The 24,403-nt window shown below is 33.6% G+C and overlaps 1 pseudogene; it reads right to left on the bottom strand.

The window, feature by feature from the left end:
- Nucleotides 1-4,335: 4,335 nt before the first annotated feature.
- LOC111742571 lies at nucleotides 4,336-4,883 on the bottom strand (annotated as a pseudogene).
- Between the last annotated feature and the right edge of the window lie 19,520 nt (nucleotides 4,884-24,403).

Here is a 24,403-nt window from a genome sequence, read left to right as displayed (position 1 = left end):
TAGTTTTGGGTTTATAATTTACATTAAATGATGTTTTTTTCTCAACATAGTATTTTGGAGATCTATTTATATTGTTATATGCAGATTTATAACATGGTTTCTGACCACTGAAAAGTATTACAATTAGATTACATGATTATATCAAGTCATACACATTTTATTACCTATCACTCTGATGTACTTGATGATTTACAGAAAGTTAGGCTGTGACTGCAATCCAACAGGAATACTGAATATACTTACATTCCCAGTGTCGATTAGGAATGAGGCAGCAGTTGATGAAAGCTCACAGTAGAGAAACTATTCCTTTCTCCCAAAAGAAGAAAGAGGAAGGCAAGTATCATCCATCAGGGCTGCTCCAGTTGAAATGGAGATGGGGGACAAGAACATTTTTCAAGATTAACTATAGTTAATCCATTCCTCTGTAATTTGTGTAAGCCCTGCCTGGCCTTGCCTGTTAAACCTACCCTATCCACTGGGCCGAGAAGCTAACATTTAAGAGGACTGAAACCTTCCTGACTTTATTCACCAAATGCTTCTTCCTCAACCATCTTCATTTTCCATTTTCCAACCTGTTTGGTTTTCCATGCCCCATATTTCTGACCTTGTCTTTTGTCTATGCTTCAGGCTTGCTTTTTAAATCTGATACCTGATAAAGTTCTGGCTCAGATAATCTTCCTTTATCTGTGATTTGCATTCATTAAGCAGCTTCAGGAAACAACCCAGAGGTCTCAGATTTAAGCATAAAAGCCATTTGCAATATCAATATTTCAGTTGAGCTTGTTTCATTAGAAAGAATAGAAAAACTTGGATCAAATGAACAAAACTGATTGCAATTAGCTGCCAAGATTTGGGAGATATGAATGGTAAGATGCCATTCCTCTAGCAAAGAAAATCAATGGGTAGTACATTACCTTTCAAATTTCTGATTAGCCTACTTTAGTTAGACTATCATAAATCCATGAGAGATTTATTATAATACCCTATATTTCATCTTTAGTGCCCACATGAGATAATTTCATCAATTATCCTACATTATTAGTAATTCTTAAACATTTTCCGAAAATGAGTTCATTTTGTTGTGTTATTTCACCAAAGATATTTCTTCCCTGGGTTTTTTCAGTAATGAGGTGTGGACAAAAAAAGAAGTTCTATAGAAAGTAACCCCCCAGGGTGATCTAATCATAAGTTCCTAACTGAGCAGGTAATGGTGGGTAGTCAGTCACACTCCAGGACTATAACTACTGTAGTAAAAGGCTTGTCTTTGCCTTAAGCAAGCCCTCTCCCTTATTTCTGTACATCTGGGTTATTGCCCTTTGAAAAGTCCCTTTTCAGACACCTCCTTCTAAAGGGTGACCACCCTCAAGTAATTTTGTCAACTATCTTGTAATCTGATCCCTATCTTGCTTTCCCCCACCTTCATGTAATCTTCCTTACATTACCTCCTTAATTCCAAATGCATAAAAGAAGACTGCAAACATTCTTCTCAGTCTGTTGACATCTTGCTTCCAGATGTATCCTCTGTCTGACTTAAACTCACATAAAAATTTTTATAGATTCAGATGTTTCTATGTTGACAAAGGAAAAATATGGGTTGCTGCTTTTAATTGAATTGCTTACTAGATCTGAACAAAATCTTTGCTGGTTAAATGAGAGACCGACTACTCTTTAGTTCCAAAAAAGAAATGATACTTGCTTCTCCAACCCAAATAGCCAATGGGGGTGAATATAGATGTTCAGATTCCCAAATCTAGAGTGGCAGAAATGAGAGCCAGGAGTCCAGTGTGGTAATTCGGCTGATCCCAGAGAAGCCAGTGGGAGCTCTGGAGAGAAGGACAAGGCATCCTGCAATGGATTCACCTGAGAGAGGTGGACCAATTCTTTGAATATTGACAAGGTTCTGACCACATTTGGTAAGCTCTCGCTGGCCCTTCTGGGGTATTCTTAGGTGACTAACATCTTTGTGGGGTTGCCAGAGGAAAAATTTCTTCTAGGGTATAAAGCAGTCCTACATCTACAGCATTGGGCTTGTCTGGAGACATACGCATAAGGACTAGTTTCCTCTAGAAGTTCGTTCAGAGTCTACAGATCTCAAAATTAATATGGGATTGTGCCTCCAAGAACCTACAAACCTCATAACTTATGCTAACCTCCCATTAACACTAAGATGGCCAAGATGAGGATATTTGATACTTCTAAATTAATCTTAACACACACAATTAGAAAAAGTTAGTTATAAAATTAGTCAGAATGAACGGAAAACTTGTTTAATTGGTCTCTCAAAGCTTCAAAAAGAGGATTTAGATAAACGAATCAACCTATGTGATTTAGGTGGCAACCAAATTCTTTTCAGTTATTAAAAACGTTTGTTCTCATTTTAAAAGGGAGAAGGTGATTTGGAACTTGATTTGTCGAGGACAAATATAAACTGTGAATGCCTCCAAAACAAAATTTGGATCTAACTGTTTCCTAATTGTGTCTATCTGGGTGAGTCTCTATATGTGTGTTATAAATATGAGATAATTTTCTAGGTTTAATAAATTATTAAAATTATTTTAAAAGCACATGATGTAAGAATTGGATATTCTAAAATTTTCAGATATATATAAACTATCTTAAATTATTTTCAAGTTCATGTGATCTAAAATTAATCTTTAGTAAATTAAAGCTAGCTTAAATTTGTTGATTTAAGTAAAATAGACATGTCTTTATTTTGCTTTGATTTTACAAAGATAAATGATTAACTTTGATCAAATCAAATATGTTTCTTTGATCAAATCAAATATGTCAATCAAATATGTTTCTAGAGGTTAAAAAATTTCTTCATAAATTTGCCAAGCTGAAGAATGCTAATTGCTTACTTTTCATTAGAAACTGAGTTTTAAGGATTAAAATTTCAGTCTATGAAGGAATAACTTTATGGTATTTCAGACGGGTCCCTGGAACACCTCAAAAGATTTGTCTTTTATATTAAATTGCATAAGAAACAGTATAAAATAAGTGATGAAAACTTCTAATGTATATTATACGGAGTAAACAACGATTTGCAAATTAAACAAATAGTCAAGGCTATGAGAAACTCAAGACAACTACCTGATTCTTCCTGCTTCCCTAGCTTTTTCAGTTTTTACATTCCTTCATGCATCATAATGACTTTAAGTTGTACTTAAGTTAGATGGAAGAACTTATGAGCTGATATAGAAAGAAGATATCTTACACTGTTACCAAGGTTTGATAGCATCTCTTCAAGAAAATTCCAAATAGGTAACTGCTTCCTTTCAGTGAGCTCCCAGGAGATAAACACTTAAAGGATCATTGTCTGCCACCTAAAAATAGACATAGGTTTCATGAATACAAAGACTGTTACTAAAAAGGAAATTCTATTAATTTTATTTTTTAAAGAGTTTTGTTAAAATATAGTTTACATACAATATTGTATTAGTTTCAAGTATACACCATAGTTATTCAACATTAATATATCTTAAGAAATGATCCCCATAGTAAGTTCAGCAACCATCTGACACCATACAATGCTATCTCAATAGTATTAACTACATTCCCTATGCTGTACACCACATCCCCATGACCTATCTGTTTTATACCTGGAAGTTTGAACCTCTTATTCCTCTACATCGTTTCTCCCCTTTTTTTTATTTTTAAATTATAGTTGACATTTAATATTATTCTATATTAGTTTCAAATGTACAGCATAGTGGTTAGACATCTGTATAATTTTTGAACTAATGCCCCTGGCTAGTCTAATATATGCCTGGAACTATACATAGTTATTATCATGTTAATGACTATCTCCCCTATGTTGTACTTTATATCTCCATGACTATTTCATAATTACCAATTTCTTCTTAATCCTTTCACCTTTTTCATTCCATTCCCCCATACCCTCTTCCATCTGGCAACTGTCAGCTTGTACTCAATAAGCATATATAAGTCTGTTTCTGTTTTGTTTGTTTGTTTGTTTTTCTTTAGATTCAACATGTAAGTGAGATCATATGATATTTTTCACTTTCTGTCTGACTTTTTCCACTTTGCAAAATACCTTCCTGGTCCACCCATGTTGTCTCAAATGGTAATATTTCATTCTTTTGTATGGCTAAGTAATATTCCATTGTATGTATGTACCTCTTTTTCTTTCCAATAACCTATTCATGGGTACTTAGGTTGCTGCCATATCTTGGCTATTGTAAATAATGCTGCAATGAAAATAGGGGTGCATATATCTTTTCAAATTAGTATTTTGGATTTCTTCAGATAAATATCCAGATAGAATTGTTGAGTCATATAATAGTCCTATTTTTATTTTATTTTATTTTATTTTTTTACTTTGTTAGCATTTATTTGATGCTAAATTTACTCCCGGGCCACGAGTTTTTGTTTCTTCAGTTTCTTCTGGGATTTCTTTTTCTTCTGTGCAACCTCCTCTTCTGGTTTAGGAACAATCTGCTCTTTTTCAGTAAGGATCATCTCAGTGTGGCAAGGAGAGCTCATGTAAGTTCTGTGTCGCATCTTGGGAGCTTTGTTCACCTGAATGGGCTCAATGACCAGAGAATCTACATCTAAACCCTTAATTTCAACATCACTCCCTGCATTTTTAAGCATATGCAGCAAAAATTCAGGACTCTTTTTAGGCCACCAACCCTGCATCCACTCCCACTGTTTGGCCTGGTCACATGTACCAACTCCTCTACTGTAACGACAGATTGGCACACATTGCTGCTATAAAGTGACATCCTTCAGATATTTGGTGGCTTTTTGAATATGCATACCCTGGATGGCCTGAGTGCTCTTAAGTAAACACAAAGATTTGAACTTCTTAATTTGCATAATTTTGTGGGGTTTTCCGGGTCAAGTGAATAGTGAACCATTTTCAGAGGTCACTTCAGACCACTTAAGGAAAGAGCCTATTTTTAATTTTTGAGGAACCTCCATACTCTTTTCCATAGTGACAGCACTAATTTGCAATTCCAAAACAGTGAACAAGGGTTCCCTTTCTCCACACCCCTTCCAACACTTGTTCATTAATGATAGCCATTCTGACAGGTGTGAGGTAATATCTCATTGTAATTTTAATTTGCATTTCTCTGATGATTAATGACATTCATATCTTTTCATATGTTGATTGTTAATTTGTATGTCTTATTTGCAGATATATCTATTCAGGTCCTCTACCATTTTTTTAATTGGATTGTGAATTTTTTGGTGTTAAGTTATATGAGTTCTTTATAAATTTTTGATATTAACTCCTTAGTAGATATATCATTGGCAAATATCTTCTCCTACTTAGTAGGCTGAATTTTCAATTTGTTGATTGTTTCCTTTGCTGGGCAAACACTTTTTAGTTTGATGTAGTCCCATTTGCTTATTTTTTCTTTTGTTTCCCTTGCCTGAGGTGGTATATCAGAAAAAGTATTACCAAGAGCAATGTCAGAGAGTTTACTACCTTTGTTTACTTCTAGAAGTTTTATGGTTTAGGGTTTCACATTTAAGTCTTTAATCCATTTTGAGTCTATTCTTATATATGGTGTAAGAAGGTGGTCCTGTTTCATTGTTTTGGTATGTATTTGTCCAATTTTCCCAGCATCACTTATTGAATAGACGATCTTTACCCTATTGTATATTCTTGCCTCCTTCATCACAGCTTAATTGACCATATAGGCATGTGTTTATTTCTGGGCTCTCTATTCTATTCCATTGATCCATGTGTCTGTTTTCATGCCAGTACCATGTTGTTTTGATTACTATAGCCTTTGAGTATAATTTAATATCAAGTGTTGTGATACAACCAACTTTGTTCTTCTCTCAAGATTGCTTTGGGTATTTGGGGTTGTTTGCGGCTCCATATAAATTTTAGGATTATTTATTCTAGTTCTCTGAAAAATGCCATTGGTATTTTGATAGAGATTGCGTTGAATCTATAGATTGCTGGGTATTATGGACATTATAACAATATTAATTATTCCTATTTATGAGCATAGTATATGCTCTCATTTAGTTGTATTTTCTTCAATTTCTTTCTTCGATGTATTATAATTTTTGAGTATAGTCTTTTGCCTCCTAGGTTAAATTTAAACTTAGATATTTTATTTTTTTGATGCAATTATAAATGAAATTTTTTCTTACTTTCTTTTTCTGATAATTCATTATTGGTATATAGAAATGTAATCAATTTCTGAATATTAATTTTGTATTCTGCTACTTTACTGAATTCATTTATCAGTTCTAAGGGGTTTTGTTTTTTGGTTGCATTTTTAGGGCTCTCTATGTAGAATATTATTTCATCTGCAGATAATGACAGTTTTACTTATTTCTTTCCAGTTTGAATGCCCTTTATTTCTCTTTCTTGGGTGATAGCTTTGGCTATTACTTTTAATACTATGTTGAATAAAAGTGGTGAAATGGACATCTTTGTCATGTTCCCAGTCTTAAGAAAAAGGCTTTTAGCTTTTCCCCATTGAGTATGATGTTTGCTGTGGGTTTTTCATTTCTAGCCTTTATTATGTTGAGGTATGTTCCTCAATTTTCAATTTGCTGAAGATTTTTATCATTAATGGATGTTGGATTCTGTCAAATGCTTTTTCTCCTTCTGTTGATATAATCATATGAGTTTTATCCTTCATTTTGTTTATGTGGTGTATCATGTTAATTGTTCTATGGATATTGAACCAAACTTGCATCACAGGAATAAATCTCAATTGATGATGGTTTATGATCTTTTTAATGTATTGTTGAATTTGGTTTGCTAATATTTTGCTGAGGATTTTTACATCTATGTTTATCAGAGATATCGACCTATAATTTTCTTATTTTGTAATGTCTTTTGTCTTGCTTTGGCATCAGAGTAACAGTAGCCTCAAAAAATGTGGTTGGGAGTCTTCCATCCTCTTGAATTTTTTGAAAAGATTTGACTTTAGTTCGTCACAATTTTTTTTATTACTGATTCAATTTATTAGTAGTAATTGGTCTGTTCAGATTTACTATTTCTTCTTTTTTCAGTCTTTGAAGATTATATGTTTCTAGAAACTTATTCATTTCTTCCAGATTGTACAATTTGTTGGCATATGATTGCTCTTATTATTTTCTTGTAACCTTTTATATTTCTGTGGTGTCAGTTGTCACTTCTCTTTCATTTCTTATTTTATTTATTTGGTCCTCTCTTTTTTTCTTAATGAGTCTGGTTAAAGTTCTATCAATTTTGTTTATCTTTTCAAAATATCAGCTCTTGATTTCATTGATTATTTTTTTTTGTATTTTTATTTCATTTATTTTCTCTCGTGTCTTTATTTTTTCCTTTCTAATACTCACTTTAGGATTTATTTGCCATTCTTTTTCTAGTTCCTTTAGGTGTATAGTTAGATTTTTTTTTTAATTTTTTTTTTTTTTTTTTTTTTTTTTTTTTTTTTTTTTGCTTATGAGGTAGGCTTATATTTCTATGAATTTCCTTCTTAGGGCTGCTTTCTCTGTGTCCCATAGATTTGGGGTCATTGTGTTTTCATTTTCATTCATTTTAAGGTATCTTTGATTTCTTCTTTGATCACATTTTTGACCTATTTATAATTTAGTAGCATATTATTTAGCCTTAACATGTTCATGTGTTTTTTAGTTTTTTTGTAATTGATATAAACTGGATGTTAAAGTCCCGTACTATGACTGTATTGCTGGCAATCCCTCCTTTTATAATGAGTAATATTTACTTTGTTTAGGAACTCCTATGTTGGGTGTATAAATGTTTATAAGGATTATATCCTCTTGTCGGATTGATCCCTCTATCATTATGTAATGTTCCACTTAATCTCTTATAGCCTTTGTTTTAAAGTCTATTTCGTCTGACATAAGTATTGCTATCCCGGCTTTTTGAAAATTTTTGTTTGCATGAAATATTTATTTTCCATCCTTTTATTTTCAGTCTGTGTATGTCTTTCGCTCTGAAGTGGTTGTCTTGTAGAGAAGTATATGTATAGGTCTTTATCCATTCAGCTACCCAATGTCTTTTGATTGGAGCATTTAATCTATTTACATTTAAAGTGATTATTGATAGGTATGAAATTATTGCAATTTTATTATTCATATTTCTGTTCTTTTCTTGTGGGTTTTTCCACCTTCTTCTTAAATAAATCCCTTTAACATTTCTTGTAATTTCAGTTTGGTGGTGATGAATTACTTTAGCTTTTTCTTGTTTGGAAAGCTCTTTATATTTCCTTCAGTTTTAAGTGATAGCTTTGCTGGGTAGAGCAGTCTTAGTCATAGGCCCTTGCTTTTCATCACTTTGAATATTTTGTGTCAATTCCTCCTAGCCTGCAGAATTTTCATTGAGAAACCAGCTGACGGTCTTATGGGGGATCTCTTGTTGGTAACTAATTGCTTTTCTCTTGCTATTTTTAAGATTCTCTCTTTGTCTTTAACCTTTGGCATTTTAATTATGATGTGTCTTGGGGTGAGCCTCTGAGCTCACGTTGTTTGAGACTCTTTTTGCTTACTGAAGTTTATTTTTATTCATTTCATTAAATTAGAGAAGTTTTTAACATTACTTCTTCTAATAGGTTTTCAATCCCTTGTTCTCTCTTCTCTTTCTAATATCTCTATCACTCAAATGTTGTTACACTTGATGTGGTTCTATAGGTTCCTTAAATTAGCCTCATTTTTTTGGATTATTTTTCCTTTTTTGCTGTTCCGATTGTTTTCTGCTACCTTGTCTTCTAAGTAGCTGATTCAATCCTCTCCTTTATCTAATTTGCTATTGATTTCTTCTAGTGTATTCTCATTTCAGTTAGTGTATTCTTCATATCTAACTGGTTCCTTTTTATGATCTCTATGTTCTTTTTTATGTTTGTTATTTCTTCATTGAAGTTCTCACTATGTTTCTTAAGTATCCTATAACTATTGTTTTGACTCTGTATATATTACATTGCTTACCTTCTTTTATTTAGTTCCTTTTTTGGGAATTTTCTCCTGTTCTTCCATTTGGGACATGTTTTTTGTTTCCTTATTTTGGCTGCCTCTCTGTGTATTTTTTTTTCTTCTGTGTATTAAGTAGATCTGCTACAACTTCCATTCTTGGCAAGGTGACCTTCAGTTGTACCTTTTCTGTGGGCCCCAGTGGTGCAGTTTCCCTGGTCACCTGAACTGAATGCTCCAATAGTGTCCCTTCCGTGGATTGTGTGTGCCCTCCTGTTATAGCTGAGCCTTGATTGCTGTTGGCATGGCAGCGAGTGGGATTGACCTTCAGGCTTACTGGCTGTGAGGATTGGCCACAACCACAGTGTATGAGCTATTGTGCGGGGCTGACCCCATGCAGTGGGATTCATCTCAGTAGACTCTGCTGTCTGCTGAGACCACCCTTTAAGTGCACCACTTATGGGGCTAATTGGGTGGTGTTTTGTTATGGTTTAAAGCCAGCCATTGAATGTGTTGCTTCTGCGGCTTCTTGGAAGGGGCTTCTGTACAGGCCTAGGTCTGCTGTCTGTGACTGATTAGGGTCTACCTAGTAGGAGCTACAAAGTGGCCCATGGTTGGTTGCTGCTTGTGCTGGCCCTAGAGGTTCATGGGAGAGGCCACTCTGTGAATCACCAGTACTGGTCTTGGGGTAGCTCAGCATAAGGCCTAGGGGATCCCTAGGCTTGCCACACCACCTGACAGCTATCCATAAGACTCAGCCACTGAAAGAGTCTTGAGTGGTATGGGTGGTACAAGAGTTGGGTGGGGTGGGGGGTCTCAGGGAATTTTGATTGTGAAAATTAAAAAAAAAAATGGAGCATATTATGTCCATATTTTCTTGTGTTCTTTTATCTATTTATTTTGAGTAAAGATAAGAAACTAAGTCTGAGCCTTCACTATTTTTTTTCTGCCTACCTCAGTCTGTGCTCTGGTCTGTGTAGCATTTATCTTTTACCATTCCTTCTGATTATAAACCAGGAAGGCTCCTTGTTCCTTAGAAGACAAGACCATAATCCTTAGCAAACTTGTCTAAACTGGGATTCAAGTTTATCCATTCAGATACATGTCCTCTTGCTCCCGATCACATGCCCTACTCTACAAATGCACAGGTTGCTTAGATTTCTGTGAGCAAACCATACATTTTTTTCCTCTGAACATTTACTCATCTTATTATCTCTGTCTAAAATTTCCTTTCCCTATTCTCTGTCTGGCAAAATGTTACCTGTCAAAACTCATTCCAAATGCTACTCCCTACCGTGAAAATTTTAGAAATTTCTTATTTTCTCTCTCCTACAAACAGAATTAACCACCTTCCCTTTGCACATACTTAATAGTAGATAGGTGGTGTCTTTACTGTAAGAATTAGTGTCAGTAACTATTTAGCCTCTTGTAGCCATATTCTACCTTCTTCCTATAGCAGAAGACACTATAATAAATACTAAGCTTTGAATGGCTGTGCTGAAAGAAAAGACTATGACAATCATTTATCTTTAGTCCTAATAAGAATAGGATGCGAGTTTCCAAGTGGATAATATATGTGTCTTATCAAATTGTTAAGAAAATCTACTCATCACTTCAACCACTGTAGCTATAGAAAATATCCAAGGACTACAACAAACCATCACAATTTTTAAGTGCCCCTGAATTTGCCTCAAAATTTTCACCAAAAGGCAAAGTAGGTTCAGGCAGTGAATATTTCAAAGATATCCTAATTCCTCTCAATATGGAAGATTATATTTTGAAAAGACTAGAGAGAGTTTCATTTACCATGAAAGAAAAGGGATACTGTCCTCCTCTTTTTTCTTCTCTTTCTTCTTCTCTCTTTCTCCTCCTTCTTAATAATCATATACAACTCATCACTCTTGCTAATAAATACCAGCATAGAAACTCATCTGGAAATAATAATAATGCTTGATTTTACTGTGCTTTCCAAAAAACTCTTGCCTATTCTATCACTGTGTGTGTGCATACACATTAGATTATATAAAATGCCTTTGGTATCTAGGAAATTATACCTATGAGGGGAAAGAAAGCCACCAGGACAACTGATAACTTTCGGTATCGTTTATCAAGAAGCTACTGGAACATCAATCTTTTCACAGTTGCTATAGAAGTGTAAAAAGCAAGGTTTTAACAAATCAGAATTGGGGAGAAATTGGTACACTTTGCTTTCCTTGCCATGATAGGTATCTTAGTTGAGGGTAGAGCTATGATCTGAATGAAGATACTTGTATCTAAAAGTTTCAGTGCCAGAGTTAGCTTGACAGGACATAAGTATCCCTAGGTCCTAACCCCAGACCCACACTCTGAAACAGAAACATCACCCAAATATAGCCCATTAGTATGACAACATTAGCTACCATTGCCCACTGCTTAACAAAGCACATAAAAAACTTGGCTTAAAACGACTACCATCTATTTAACCACAGTTCCTTAGTTTAGCAATTTAGGCTGAGCTCAGCTGGCAATTCTTAGTTTGGCTAGACTTCCTCTTTCATGTGTCAGCTGTCATCTGGGAGCATGGCTTTGATATTGTGTGGACTTTTTCACATCTTTGCTCTCTGGTGGGAAAACTAAACTGGTGCTACTCTGGTTTAGGCAGTCTCTAATCTGTAGTAGACTGGTCTGCTCTGGTCTATAGGGCAGAGGTGGGGTCCCAGGGAGTAAGTGGAAGCATGCAAGACTTCTTAAGGCTTAGTCTCAGAACTGGCACAAAGTCATTTCTACCGATTTTTATTGGCCAAAACAAGTCATACCCCTAAGCCCAAATTCAAGGGGAAAGGAAATAATAGACCTCATCTCTTAATGAGAGATGCTGCAAAATCATATTGCAATAGGGGTGTACTCAGAAAGGAGGGAAGGATTATGGTCATTTTACAATGTACTACAGTGTGGTAGAGAAGATGCATGGTTTTTTATTCCTCAGAACTCGCTGATATTCTGAAGACAGTTCACCTGTTGTGTAATATAGTGAGTTCTTAATGAGATAGTACTGATATGATAAAAGTCCTTTTTTAGCATCATCATGTCACACATTTATGGAATGCTGTGAACTCTGCCATTAGCTATCAACTTCTATTGACATGGAATCTTTAAGAAAAAATTCCACTTGTTGCTATCTATATAGAAGACAAGTTTGATCTTACTCATCAAGGGCCTAAGTGTTTATATAGATGTTTACTGGGTTGCCAAACACAAAAACTAGAACTTATATGATACTGTAGCTTCACTAGTTTCAGAAAAAAAGATGGCCTATAATGATGCTAGAAACCTAAACATAGATATTATACATACTTCAGAATATAATCAGTGGCCACACACATTTGCCTTCCTACCAGTTTCTAGCAGTGATAGTATCAAGAATCCCAGAATGTCAAAACAGAAGTATGCCAAATAATATGGGACAAGCCCTATACTAAAACTCTTGGTACATAATGAGCTTAGATAGGAGTGTGTGGCACTGAGAATCTGTTCAAGAGTGTAATAATTAATGATATGGAAAGTGCTTCTTAAGGATCCTAATGTTCAAATGAGAAATATGATCCAAGAATATGCAACCTACTAGTTTTAGAAACAACTTGAGATTAAAAATAAGATTATTCATTGTGTAAAGCATGATCTGAGATATGAGGAAGATTCCTAAACCCACGCGTACACTATATCTGAGAACTATTAAGTTCTGCAAATTCTCTGATCCTGAATTCAATGTCTTTGCTGAGGCACATGAGGAACCACTGTAAACTGGCCAAGAATGAATGGAAGTCTTGGCCACCTTTCAGAGCTTAGGAACAGAGATTCTACTGTAGAATAGTCATCTTCCATTTTTTTAGTGGTTTTAACTTGGGATTCTTTAAAATATACTGAAGTCTACGTCCCACCCTTGAAGATTCTGATTTAATAATCTGAAATGTGATGTGGACACATAGATTTTTAAAACTGCTGAGGTGTTTCTAATATGAATTGATCCCTCACTTAAATGAGGAAAAGAATTATAGAAATTCCTGAAGATTGTAAAGGGAGTGACTTCCTTTGTAGATAGAAATGTTTCAGAGGTGCTTCCTTTAAGCTGTCAACCATCAGTCATCCAGGAAGTAACAGACTATAAAAGGCCACTTACTGACTTGCAAATCTGTCCCAACTGACTATTTCCTGAAAGTATCATTCCCGCTTGCAGAGGAGATGCCCCTTTTGGGGCTGCACTCCCTTGTCTGCCCTGAACAGATACTAAAAGGCATAATTTTAAGATCTCAGGCTTACATATTAAGAATAATAATATTATGTAAGAATATCAGGGGCAGGAGTTCTATAAAGGATTTAAATATTTAATGTCTTGACTATAATTCAAGACTTTTATTTGTGAACTTTAATTATACACAGAAATTTAATAAAGGGAAGGGTTTTATGTGGTTTTTTTATGTTGCTGGTACTGTGTTTGTGGAATTTATGTCATCATAGGTTGCCTATACAGTCTCCATTAAGCTGTTCTGAAGAGCATAATTGAGCATAATTTGTATACAAATAAAACAGAGATAGGATTTAGGGCTCAGATTCTATGTGACGGTGGGTTAAGAGGATACAACAATGGGCACAGAGGAGGACTTAGATCCTCTTATTATATTCCTACTGTGGTCCCTAAGAGAAAACTTCTATCAATAATTCCACATTCTGAGGAAGAAGTATCCACATTTATCTTTATCCTATTATGTACTCTTCCCCAAGGGAGTGAATAAATGATTGGCTCTTGTTATCTGTGGTTCTGCAGAAGCAATGCTGACTATGTTCAGCCTTTCTCCTTTCATAGCCTTCTGGACCCGAGCATAGTGGAACTTGCTCTCATAGTCCTCATGCAGTGGGCAAACAAAATGTGCGTCTCTCTAGTAGTTCCAGCCAGGTCTCAGCTTTGTCTCACCTTCTCTGTTTGACACTCAGTAAAGAGCCAGATCAGCCCTACTTTATGGGCTTTTTGTCTTAAAAGAGGAGGAGGACCTGTTTTGGCCTCAGGTCACCCATCACACTCAAAACCCAACTTTTCCAGCAATAAAGTTGATATAATAATTTGCCTCACTTCACTCTTAGGGTCAATTTTTCAATTTGTTACAACCAAAAAGGAAGGATGGGAAAGTTAATAGTCCATATTAGAAACCTCAAAATATTGCTAAAAATAATTAAATGAAATTAGCAAATAATATTGTTGAGGTTAGGGTTAGGGTTAGGATTAGGATTCAGTGTACTCACCACTAAAATATCTGCATGTTCAAGTGCCTATACTACTATAATCTGCTTTGAAAGATCCATACGTGTATGTGTGTGTATGTATGCACATATACTCATACAGAGAGAGACAGAGAGAGGGAGGGAGAGCAATCACAAAGCAGGTAATAAATACATACACACATCATATATACCATATATGTGTAAACTATATATGTGTATATAATATACAGTAGTCCCCCCTTATCTAGAGAGGATATGTTCCAAGACCCCCAGTGAATTGAAACTGTGGATTGTACCAAACCTAATATACACTATGTTTACTATGTTTTTTCCTATACATACATACCTATGATAAAGTTTAATTTATAAATTAGTCACAGTAAGAGATTAACAACAATAACTAATAATAAAATAAAATGATTATAAAAATACACAGTAAGTCCTCACTTAACATTATGGATAAGTTCTTTGAAAATGCAATTTTAAAAGAAACAACGTAAAAAAAATTTATTTTACCATAGACTAATCGATATAAACAGAAGTTAATTTCCTATGGCATATTTCTGGTCACAAAAACATCACCAAATTTCTAAATAAAGAACCAAAACACTTCTAATATTAAACATTAAATTTGAGCCATTAATTTATTTAGGAAAGATTAATAAAAACAAGAGAATTCTTCTAACCTGCTTGTTCCAGGTCAGTGTGGAGGGTAGCCTGAGCCTATTCCTGCAGTTCAGGGTGCAAGAAATGAACCTACCCGGGACAGGACACCCTTCCATTTTTCATTTCAGGAGGTCCTCCCACACACCCACACTCACTCTGACTGGGACAATTTAAATATGCCTGTTCACCTAACATGTATATCTTTGGAATATGGGAGGAAAACAGAATACTCAAAGATAACCCATACAAACTTGGGGAGAACATGTAAACTCCACACAGACAGTGGCCTTGGCTGGGAATCAATTTTTTTCCTCATCAACTTTATAACAAAATAACAGAACAAAATGACATTATTTGAGGATCTGCTCTACTGTAACAAAAGTTATGTGACTCTCTCTCTGTCTCCCTCTCTCTCTCTCTCTTTCTTTCTTTCTCTATTTCAAAATATCTTACTGTACTGTGTTTACATTTTCAATATAAAGGAAGCACTTTACAGCTTCTTTTGGCATATCTGAATTGTCAGAAGCACTATTCTTATGCTTTGGAGACATTACGAACTAAAATAAAGGTTACTTGAATACAAGCATTGCAACACCTCGACAGTCAATCTGATAACCAAAACAGCTACTAACTGACCACAATGGATGGGTGAAGTACACAGCAAGGAGACACTGGACTAAGGGGCGATTCACGTTCGGGCAAGTTGGAGCTGGTAGGCATGAGATTTCATCACACTACTCAGAATGGTACTCAATTTAAAATTACAAATTCTTTACTTCTAGTATTTTCCATTTAGTGTTTTCAGACCACAGTTGGCTGCAGATAACTGAAGCCATGGATAAGGGGAACTATTGTATATAAATGTGTAATATATGTCTGCATAATATTAAGCCAATTTATCAATTAGGCTTATTAATTTTTTAAATATAAGATTCTTCACTTTGGAAATATTTTTTAAACCATAAAAATCTCTAGTGAATTTATATCATTTTTCAAAAAGATAAGGATTTTAGTGAAAAAAAGCAAGGAAAAAAATTGCAACTCTACAATTTATTCACCATATAGTCTTAAGCATGTCACTTAAAATCTGTTTGTTTGCCTCATCTGTAAAAAAATAATATTAACAAATGCCCTACCAAAAAATGTTATAGCAAGTTTTAAATGAATGAAAAAGAATTAAATTTTTATATAAAATTCAAAAGTCTATGCAATTGTTATTGTATACTTTCATTGAAAATAAATAAGGGCTTAGAATAAAGACCAAACACTTCACCCTCACTGTTCATGATATTATCAACCATTGAGAAATTAGAATGCAATTTAATAAAGTTATCTAGAAAATTAATGCTATTCACAAAAGTTGTATTCTCATCAAAATGGTAATAACATGTACAAATGTTTCTAACTCATTTCTGAATAAATTACCTAATATGTGTTCACATTGGCACATGGAGACACTATAGAGTTTAACAGCTAAGAATATAGTCCCTAGATCTAGAAAGTCTAGGTTCAAAACCTTTCTTAGTTCTGTGACTTGATTAATTCTTTAAGCCTCTGAGACTCAGTTTACTCATCTATAAAATAGTATCTACCTCATAGGGTTATTTGAAGAATTAAATGTGATAAACATGATACATATATAATAATTTAATGTAGTACCTAGTAGATAATGTTCAGCTCTTGCTATTAATAAAGTATTTACTATTTTTTCTGTTAATGCTGCTTTTCTTTTTTCCAAAATGTTATAAGTATGCTTTAAAGCATTATTACTCCATAACTTTTTAGTTTTTCTTGAATATTTCTGCAATATCTAAGCTCAAGTCATAAACAATGACAAAAATAGCTCAAAAAATGACAGAAATATAAAATAAAATAAAAAAACAACCATTCAGCTAACCAAATATTCTTTTGTTCTTTATGTCACCAAATAACATAACTGTTATTTTTCACTAAATTGTCATTTTTAAACTTACATGATTAAATTAATAGTTGTTTTTTTTTTTTGCAGCTTATAGGCAAATCCTTAGATATTGCTGTGAATTGCCAAATCACGAGTCTATATACCAGTAGTCTATATACCAGTAGTCCAGTTATGTCTTTATTTTAATCACATACAATTGATTTGTGATCCCTTTGATGCCCAATAAATGATTCTGAAACTCCCAGGAGATGATCCAAACATCTGTCTGCTTTAAAAGTAATCACATTGATGTACTGATGGATAGTAAAAGACTTCTGACAACTTACAGCAGAAAGACAGAGGGAGATAGTCAGATAGACTGTCAAGCTCTAAAAAGAATATTGTCTAATTACAATTCATTGTGGATATACATAATTCAATGTGCAGGTTTTTCCAACACATTCCACATATAAATGTACAATGAGATAATGTATAGTATTAATATAGAACCAAGATCTACACACTGTTTCATAGTTTCCAAATTTATTCTTAGGGGGCTCAAACTAGCTTTAACAGGTACTTCATCACCATTTGCAAGGTTCAAAGCTTGGAAATATGAAAAGGTCTTTAATCTTAGACCTCAGTTTCAGTGATAAATTGACAATAGTGTGGCCACACTTAAAATCCACCATACCTTTGGGGTCAACTCAATATTACTGAAGCTAAGAAATAGGCCTAAATTGATAAAATTTTGAAAATCAATTCACACAAACGCTCTACTCTAATGTTGAATATATTTCTAATAAATAGTCTCCTAAGGCTACCATAACAAAATACTACAGACCGTGTAGCTTAAACAACAGAAATGTATTTTCTCACAGTTTTGGAGGCCATGAATCCAAGATCAAGGAAATGACAGGTTTGCTTTCTCCTGAGTCTTTTTCTCAGACTTGCAAATGGCCACCTTCTCATTGAGTTCTCAGATGGCCTTTCCTCTGTACCTTGATATCTCTTTCTCTTTCTAAAATGATACCAGTCCTATTAAATTAGGGAGTGGCCCTTAGGACCTCATTTATTCTTAATTACCTCTTTAAAGGCCCAAATATATCTCCAAATAGAGTCGCTTTGGGGGTTAGGGCTTCAATGTATGAATTTGAGGGAGATACATTCCAGTGCATAATAGTACCTCTTTTACAAAGTAAAATGTCATCAATTTATTAACAATAAATTCATTTTATTGGTTTTCAAGTTTCAAGCTTAAAAATATCAATGTTTATTTATGCCACCCATGATAAAATGAAAGTCATAAACTCAGGATGTGCTAAGAATAGCAAAAGACAAGAATAAAGCTATCAAACCAGAAGGGGAAATGTCTAAGTAATCAATCAGTGTTTTTATCTGATTATACAAAGGAGCCATAGAGTTAAAAAATGAAAATAAAAATCATATTGTTTATCATTAATCCAAAGTTCCAGGATAGCAACATATAAATATATAATTAGTATTATGACAGTAAATATATCAAGGGAGAGGTAAAATTTGACATAGACCACCTTAATCTAGGGAAAAATAAGTGTGTGGCACTTTAGATGAAAATGCCTTAATCTAGGGAAAAATACACCACTTTAATCTAGGAAAAAATAAGTGTGTGGCACTTTAGATGAAAATGCCTTAATCTACACACATAGCTCCCCAAAAGTAAAGTTTTGTAAATATATGTACAAAATGCTTTTCAAGCATACAAGTAGATTCTCTTAAAGTTAATATTCAATCTTATTTGAAGCCATTATTGAATTTATGGCTGCTTTTGCTTTTGTATTTTTTTCAAACAAGTAATACTCAAAATACAACTAACAAGTGGTAGTTAATGAGCCTTCTAAATATGTACAAATAAATGATTTTAAAATATTTGGAAACATTATAAATAATAAAACCATTTGGAGTTGAAAGGTACAATAAAATAGCATGGACTAGGATGGCCAATGAAAATGTTTTGGAAATGGTGGGACTTAAGTTGGTTCTTGAGAGATGGATGGGAGGATTCATAACAATTTTATAAAAGAGAGAAACATATTATATACGAAGACAATGGCATAATGGAAACATTCATCCAATTTACATGGAGACTGTTTATAAGACTAGAGAAATTAGACCAAAGTTTTAGAAAGTGAAAATGATCAGGGCCTTAAATACCCAGTTACAGACATCAAATTTTATCTTGAAGAGATGAGTACACTAACAGAGTTTTCATAGGAAAATATCCACAATTAACACTTTCTTTAGGATCACATATACAGATTCTCTTTTTGGAAGACCAATAGCTGAATTTTCCTTGGAAACCTGCCCTTTCTCTATTCCTAATCCACGGGTTTATAAAAAGTGTGGAGTTTTTCTTATCCTACAAACATGGGCATTGGTCCCAGGCCTGATTAATTAATGTATTATAACCCTTTGGTCAAGGATGAACTTTTGAGACAGGCATTGCCAGTATGACAGTGCAGGAAAGTTTATTGGAACAGTTAAAGAGAGAAAGTCTCATTTTGCAAAGTTTTCTAGGCAGTGAGCATGTTAGCCAAGAAATGCTTAGAGCCACTAATAGAACATGCTTGAGAATGAAGATGACACAGAGAACAGAACTGGGAGAAGGAGAGATATAGCTTGCAGGTAACATATTTTTCAGCACTTTCATACATCTGTGCCTGAATACAATTTTGCCACTGAGATGTTCAATTATATCAGCTAATAAATTCCATTTTTGCTTTAAGCCAGTTTTAAAAATGGTCCCTGATTCTTGGAACAAAAAAGAGGTCTTATTAACCCACTAATAGAATAAACTTGTAGGATTGTGTCAAAAACCAAGGTTTGTAACTATGGAAAGATAACATTCAAAATTACACTGTGAGTGTTGCTCCAATGAGATACCACAGAGAATGATGGGTGGAGAAGGCAAACTATGGAATAAGGAATTAATTTAACAGACAGCGTTGGAAAGAAAAATAACTGACCTCACAAAACTATAGCTAAAGTTGGGTTATGAGCCATAATGTACAGAAGATGATCAGCCATAAATTTATGTTGGAAACATATATTACTGTTAAAAATTAGTACTGTTAAAAATTAAGTTTTTGAGTGTAACAAATATGATTAGAATCTAAAAGGGATCAAATAAACAAACTTCTTGGAGAAATCTAAGTGCTTAAGAGGCAATGTAGTTTTTGCACACAGAGAAGAAGCATGAAATGTATGATTAAGCTCATAAAAGTGGATGAAATGGTTTCATAGGAACTGAATAAGTCTGTAAAACTAGTATTTTAAATCAAATTTTTCTGCTATCCATTTAGAAACCATGTACATAGGATTCACACTAACATGTATTTTAAAAAGAAACTTTAAACAATAGATTTTAATTGAAGTATTATTTCCAAGAGAACTTCGGAAAAAAAGTATTACCATCTACCTAAACAGGTTTCATGTAAGAATTTAATATATAATGGTTTAACAAATTATCTTCTATTTTGATGCTATAAACTTGCTGTTCTGTCTAACACTAATCTAATTAAGTAGTTAAAAACAAGCCAATTTGGCCAAGGAAAAAGTTTAACTAGTTAAAAGCAAAGAGATTAAAAAGAAAATAAAAAAATAAACTAATGGAAAGACAAGAATATAAATACCACTGAGTATTTATCCCTAGATAATTTGCCTGTGTCAAAATTGCCTGAAAAATACTTACACTGCTTAAACTTCTGGTTTAATTTAATTAAGACAAGAAAGAAAAAAAGAGAGAAAGAGAGGAAATAAGGATGAAAGGGAGAAAGGGAGGGCAAAAAGAAACTACAGTCCTTGGTATAAAAAACTTAAAAACCAAACATATATATTCACTTGGAAGACCTCTGAGTGAGGTGGATAAGCTAGGTTGCAAGGTCATTGTCTCTTTAAGGACCCTATTCTTCCATTAAGCACAATAGAAAGATAATTAATTAAGTAAAGTTTCTCATTGTTATCCACAGTACCCATTTTCTTAGTACTCATAAAAGTATTTAAAGACATTAACAGAAATGGTCTCTAGAAATTTCTTTAAATAAACTTAGTTTCACTTAGAGCTCAACAAAATTCTAACTTTATCCCTCAGTGGTGACGTAAGATTAGATGGCACATTGTCTTATACACTCCCAAATTCCTGTTACAAAAAACATTCGTTTTAGGATGCTCTTTCTTACTTGAAGCTCTTTATATTATATTTCCTTTCCTTTTGGTACAAATGAATGTATTTTTTTTTTTTTTTGGTCAACAGGCCTATATTTGCATATATAAACATACACATATAAACACATATGTACATATTATACACATATACGCATACAATATATATGCATAGATTATAAGTTGCTAGGTACATTTCCCACACACACTAGTTTCATGATAGAAAAGAAAAGAAAGAAGACTTGAACTGTTATAGAATAATGTTTCAAACATACAGTAGTATAAATAAAATTATGAACAGGCTATCCAAAGAGATAATACAATCCCCTTTGAGTGGATACCTTTAAAATTTCAATATCTAGAAAATGATCAATTTGTAATTAATTAAACTTAAATGACTAGTGAGAAACATTTCATTAAATGGTTAGATCATTATGTAAAACTTAGAGGTGAGCTAAAATAATAGGAATTAACACCATATTTTGTTTTCTTTTTCTCCTTCTCTCAAATACCCTCAACAATTTAGTTCTCATTTCCTTAACATGAGCAATCTAGAATCATAGAAAATTAGTGCACTAATAAAGCATAAAAGTTATCTGGCCCAACACTCATATATTTCATATGAAGAAATTGAGACTCAAAGAGAGTAAATAATTTGACCAGCTCACACAAGCAATTAGTGATTGAGGTGGGTTATGCTTACTCTCTTGATTCTCAACTATATGCTCTTTCCACAGATGGTCACATTTCACACTCCAAATATCTTGTCTAATATTTAGTTTCTAGCAAATAGATGGTGATTGCCTATAAAAATATAAAATTATTATAACTTTTTTCCATGCAAAGATAAAGTAAATCTATAGAGAAGTTGTCAAGATTCCGTACATGTTTGAATCTAAATTCAAATTTTGATTATATTTATCTAATGAACTTTCTCACTTTCTCATCTCCAGACATCTCTTTATAGGGGTTTATATGCATAGAATAAGGTGTCTTGCCAAGAGTCAGGTTTTTGTGAGGTTTTGTTTTGTTTTGTTGTTTTGTTTTGTTTTGACATTTACCTTTGTTTTAGTTTTGTACCTTTCCAATATGGCAATGAGTCAAGGATGAGAGGTACAAGATAATAAAAGAAGAGACTTCTTTAGCCAAATCCCATAGAATCAGCTTTCAGCGCTAGGAAGATGTCAGCCTTTTAAAAGAAGTTGACAAAGCTGTGTCCATTTGTGATTTTATGAGACAAAAGGAGCAAGTGGAACTACTTCGGACCAAGTCAGCTACAGAATTAGGGAGAGTGTTTTTTCCAGTTTTAGCAAGGAGGATAACTTGGCTTCAACAAAGTGATGATATAAAAGAATTCACTTCTGTATGTGACTTCAAAGGGTTTTTGTTTTGTTTTGTTTTGTTTTTTTTGTTTGTTTGTTTTTGTTTTTGTTTTTTCTTTACTGTAGAAGTTAAAAAAGAAAAAAACTTGAAACCTACATAAAGAAGGAGTATCTTTGAGGGAAAAAGACATGGATGGGTCACATCTCCCACCCAAAAATAGTTTTTAGACAACAGAAAAGAAGGCTAACATGGAAGTATCAAGGGGACCCTATCAAAGCACACTCCAGTATAGTATGGACTCTCAGGAATAATTTATCAGGCCTTGAGTGGAGTCCCTACAAATATGCACATGAGGATAGTATCAAAATATGGATATTAGTAAGATTGTCCAAAGCCATGAGTCCCAGAGAAATTCTAATTAATTGTTATTTTCCTTTAGTTAACTAATCACAGCCAAATGTATAATCACAGTTTTCATGTGAAGAAAACATTGGTGATAGAATCAGACATTTCACACAAAGATTTGAACAACTGGTAAAAACTAGAATGTACTGCGAGAAAAGCATTCATTTTGGTGATAAGTTTTATATTCATGTACATAAACATATTATTTATTGTCAGTAACTAAAAACATAATCCATGTTTGCTTAAATTTAGTCTTTGATAAATAGAAAGTTTACTTTCCTAACAATATTGCATTTAGAAAAATTCTGTTTTGATTAAAAAATGCTGACATTCTCTCAAGTAGCAGACAATATATCTTCTGCATATAGTTATATCACAGACATAAATATAAATGTGGGCAAAAATTAAATGCCAATTCAGACATGTCTTGTGTCTTTTAGTATCTTTCTCACATCTTTTAATATATTCATCTCTAAAGTGAAGATGTTCTTCTTTCCATATTTCAATCTTCATGATTCAAGTCAATCTTTCAAAAATAATGGACTTGTGAAACAACGGACACTAAATGCGAGTTATTTCTTGAGAAATTTTTATTGATCCAAGATATAAAATTCTACGATTAAACTGGAAACTTAAACCCATGCATTTGACTCCTTCTTCTACCAAAGGCAATAGCCAGTCTGAGATTTTTCTTGTTTTGTCAAGTCTGGTCAGAAGTGCAGAAAAACACATGAGTGAGTAGCCAGAAGCCTTTTTAGCTTCAAAACAATTTTGCATGTACTATAAAACAGATCCACACACAAGCTGGATTGGAGTCACTGGGGAAAGGGACTATACATATCCTTATGCCCATTAACTGTTAGAGAATTATTTTCTAAAATTATTTTCCCTAATTTTAGTCCAGATGTCAAATATACAGATAACTTATCCTTAATTAATATAATAGTTCTGTTAAAACTTAAAGTAAATTGGGTTAATAACATTAAAACAGTTCCCATTTAAGTAATAAATATATGTGTAGTTAACACTTTATTTTTTTCTTTTAACAATACTATATAAGAAGCAAAGCCAATCAACATGGTCTAAGAAAAGAGAGAAATAAGTTTTAGAGGAAGAAGAAAAATATACCTTAAAAGCAGTCCTGAGTAAGAGAAGAGACTGTAGTTTTTAATAAAAGTTCTTTATGTGTTAGCAACTTATATAGTACACTTATATGTCCCTAAGATCATTGTGGTAAGTCCATTCCAACAAAATTGAAAGTAACCAAAAGTGGTTCTACTTTCAGAAAATGGGCTACAAATTTTGGATAATGTGTCTGAGAGAAGAAAATATGAAAAAGAGTATTTAACATGTTTGAGTATATCAAAGAGTTAAGAAGAGAAGTAATTACATATTTAAGATTAAAAGAGGATGGTGAAGAAACATGGCGAAGTGAGAGACATCCTCATATCTCTCCCCCTGAAACAACAATAAGTTGAACATCTAAAACTCAACAACAACCAAAAAAACACTCAAATTGCACACCAGCACGTCTGAGAGTGGAATCTGCACATTAGAGCTACCACAGGTCAGAAGCCTGGGTGTTGGGGGGGTGCACTCAGAGAAACAAAAAAGCTGCCTCTCATAGCTGCCAGAGCTCCTTGCAAGAGGAAGGGGAGAGGTGAAGGTGCAGTGATGTCCCTGATCAGCCTGCCTGGAAGTACTGGAATTCTAGCAGCCAGCACCAGGGCCCAGTCATCAGGGCAG

Source organism: Pteropus vampyrus, unplaced genomic scaffold (assembly GCF_000151845.1).
Source record: "Pteropus vampyrus isolate Shadow unplaced genomic scaffold, Pvam_2.0 Scaffold97, whole genome shotgun sequence".
NCBI lineage: Eukaryota > Metazoa > Chordata > Mammalia > Chiroptera > Pteropodidae > Pteropus > Pteropus vampyrus.
This window is presented reverse-complemented; position numbering and strand designations above follow the sequence as displayed.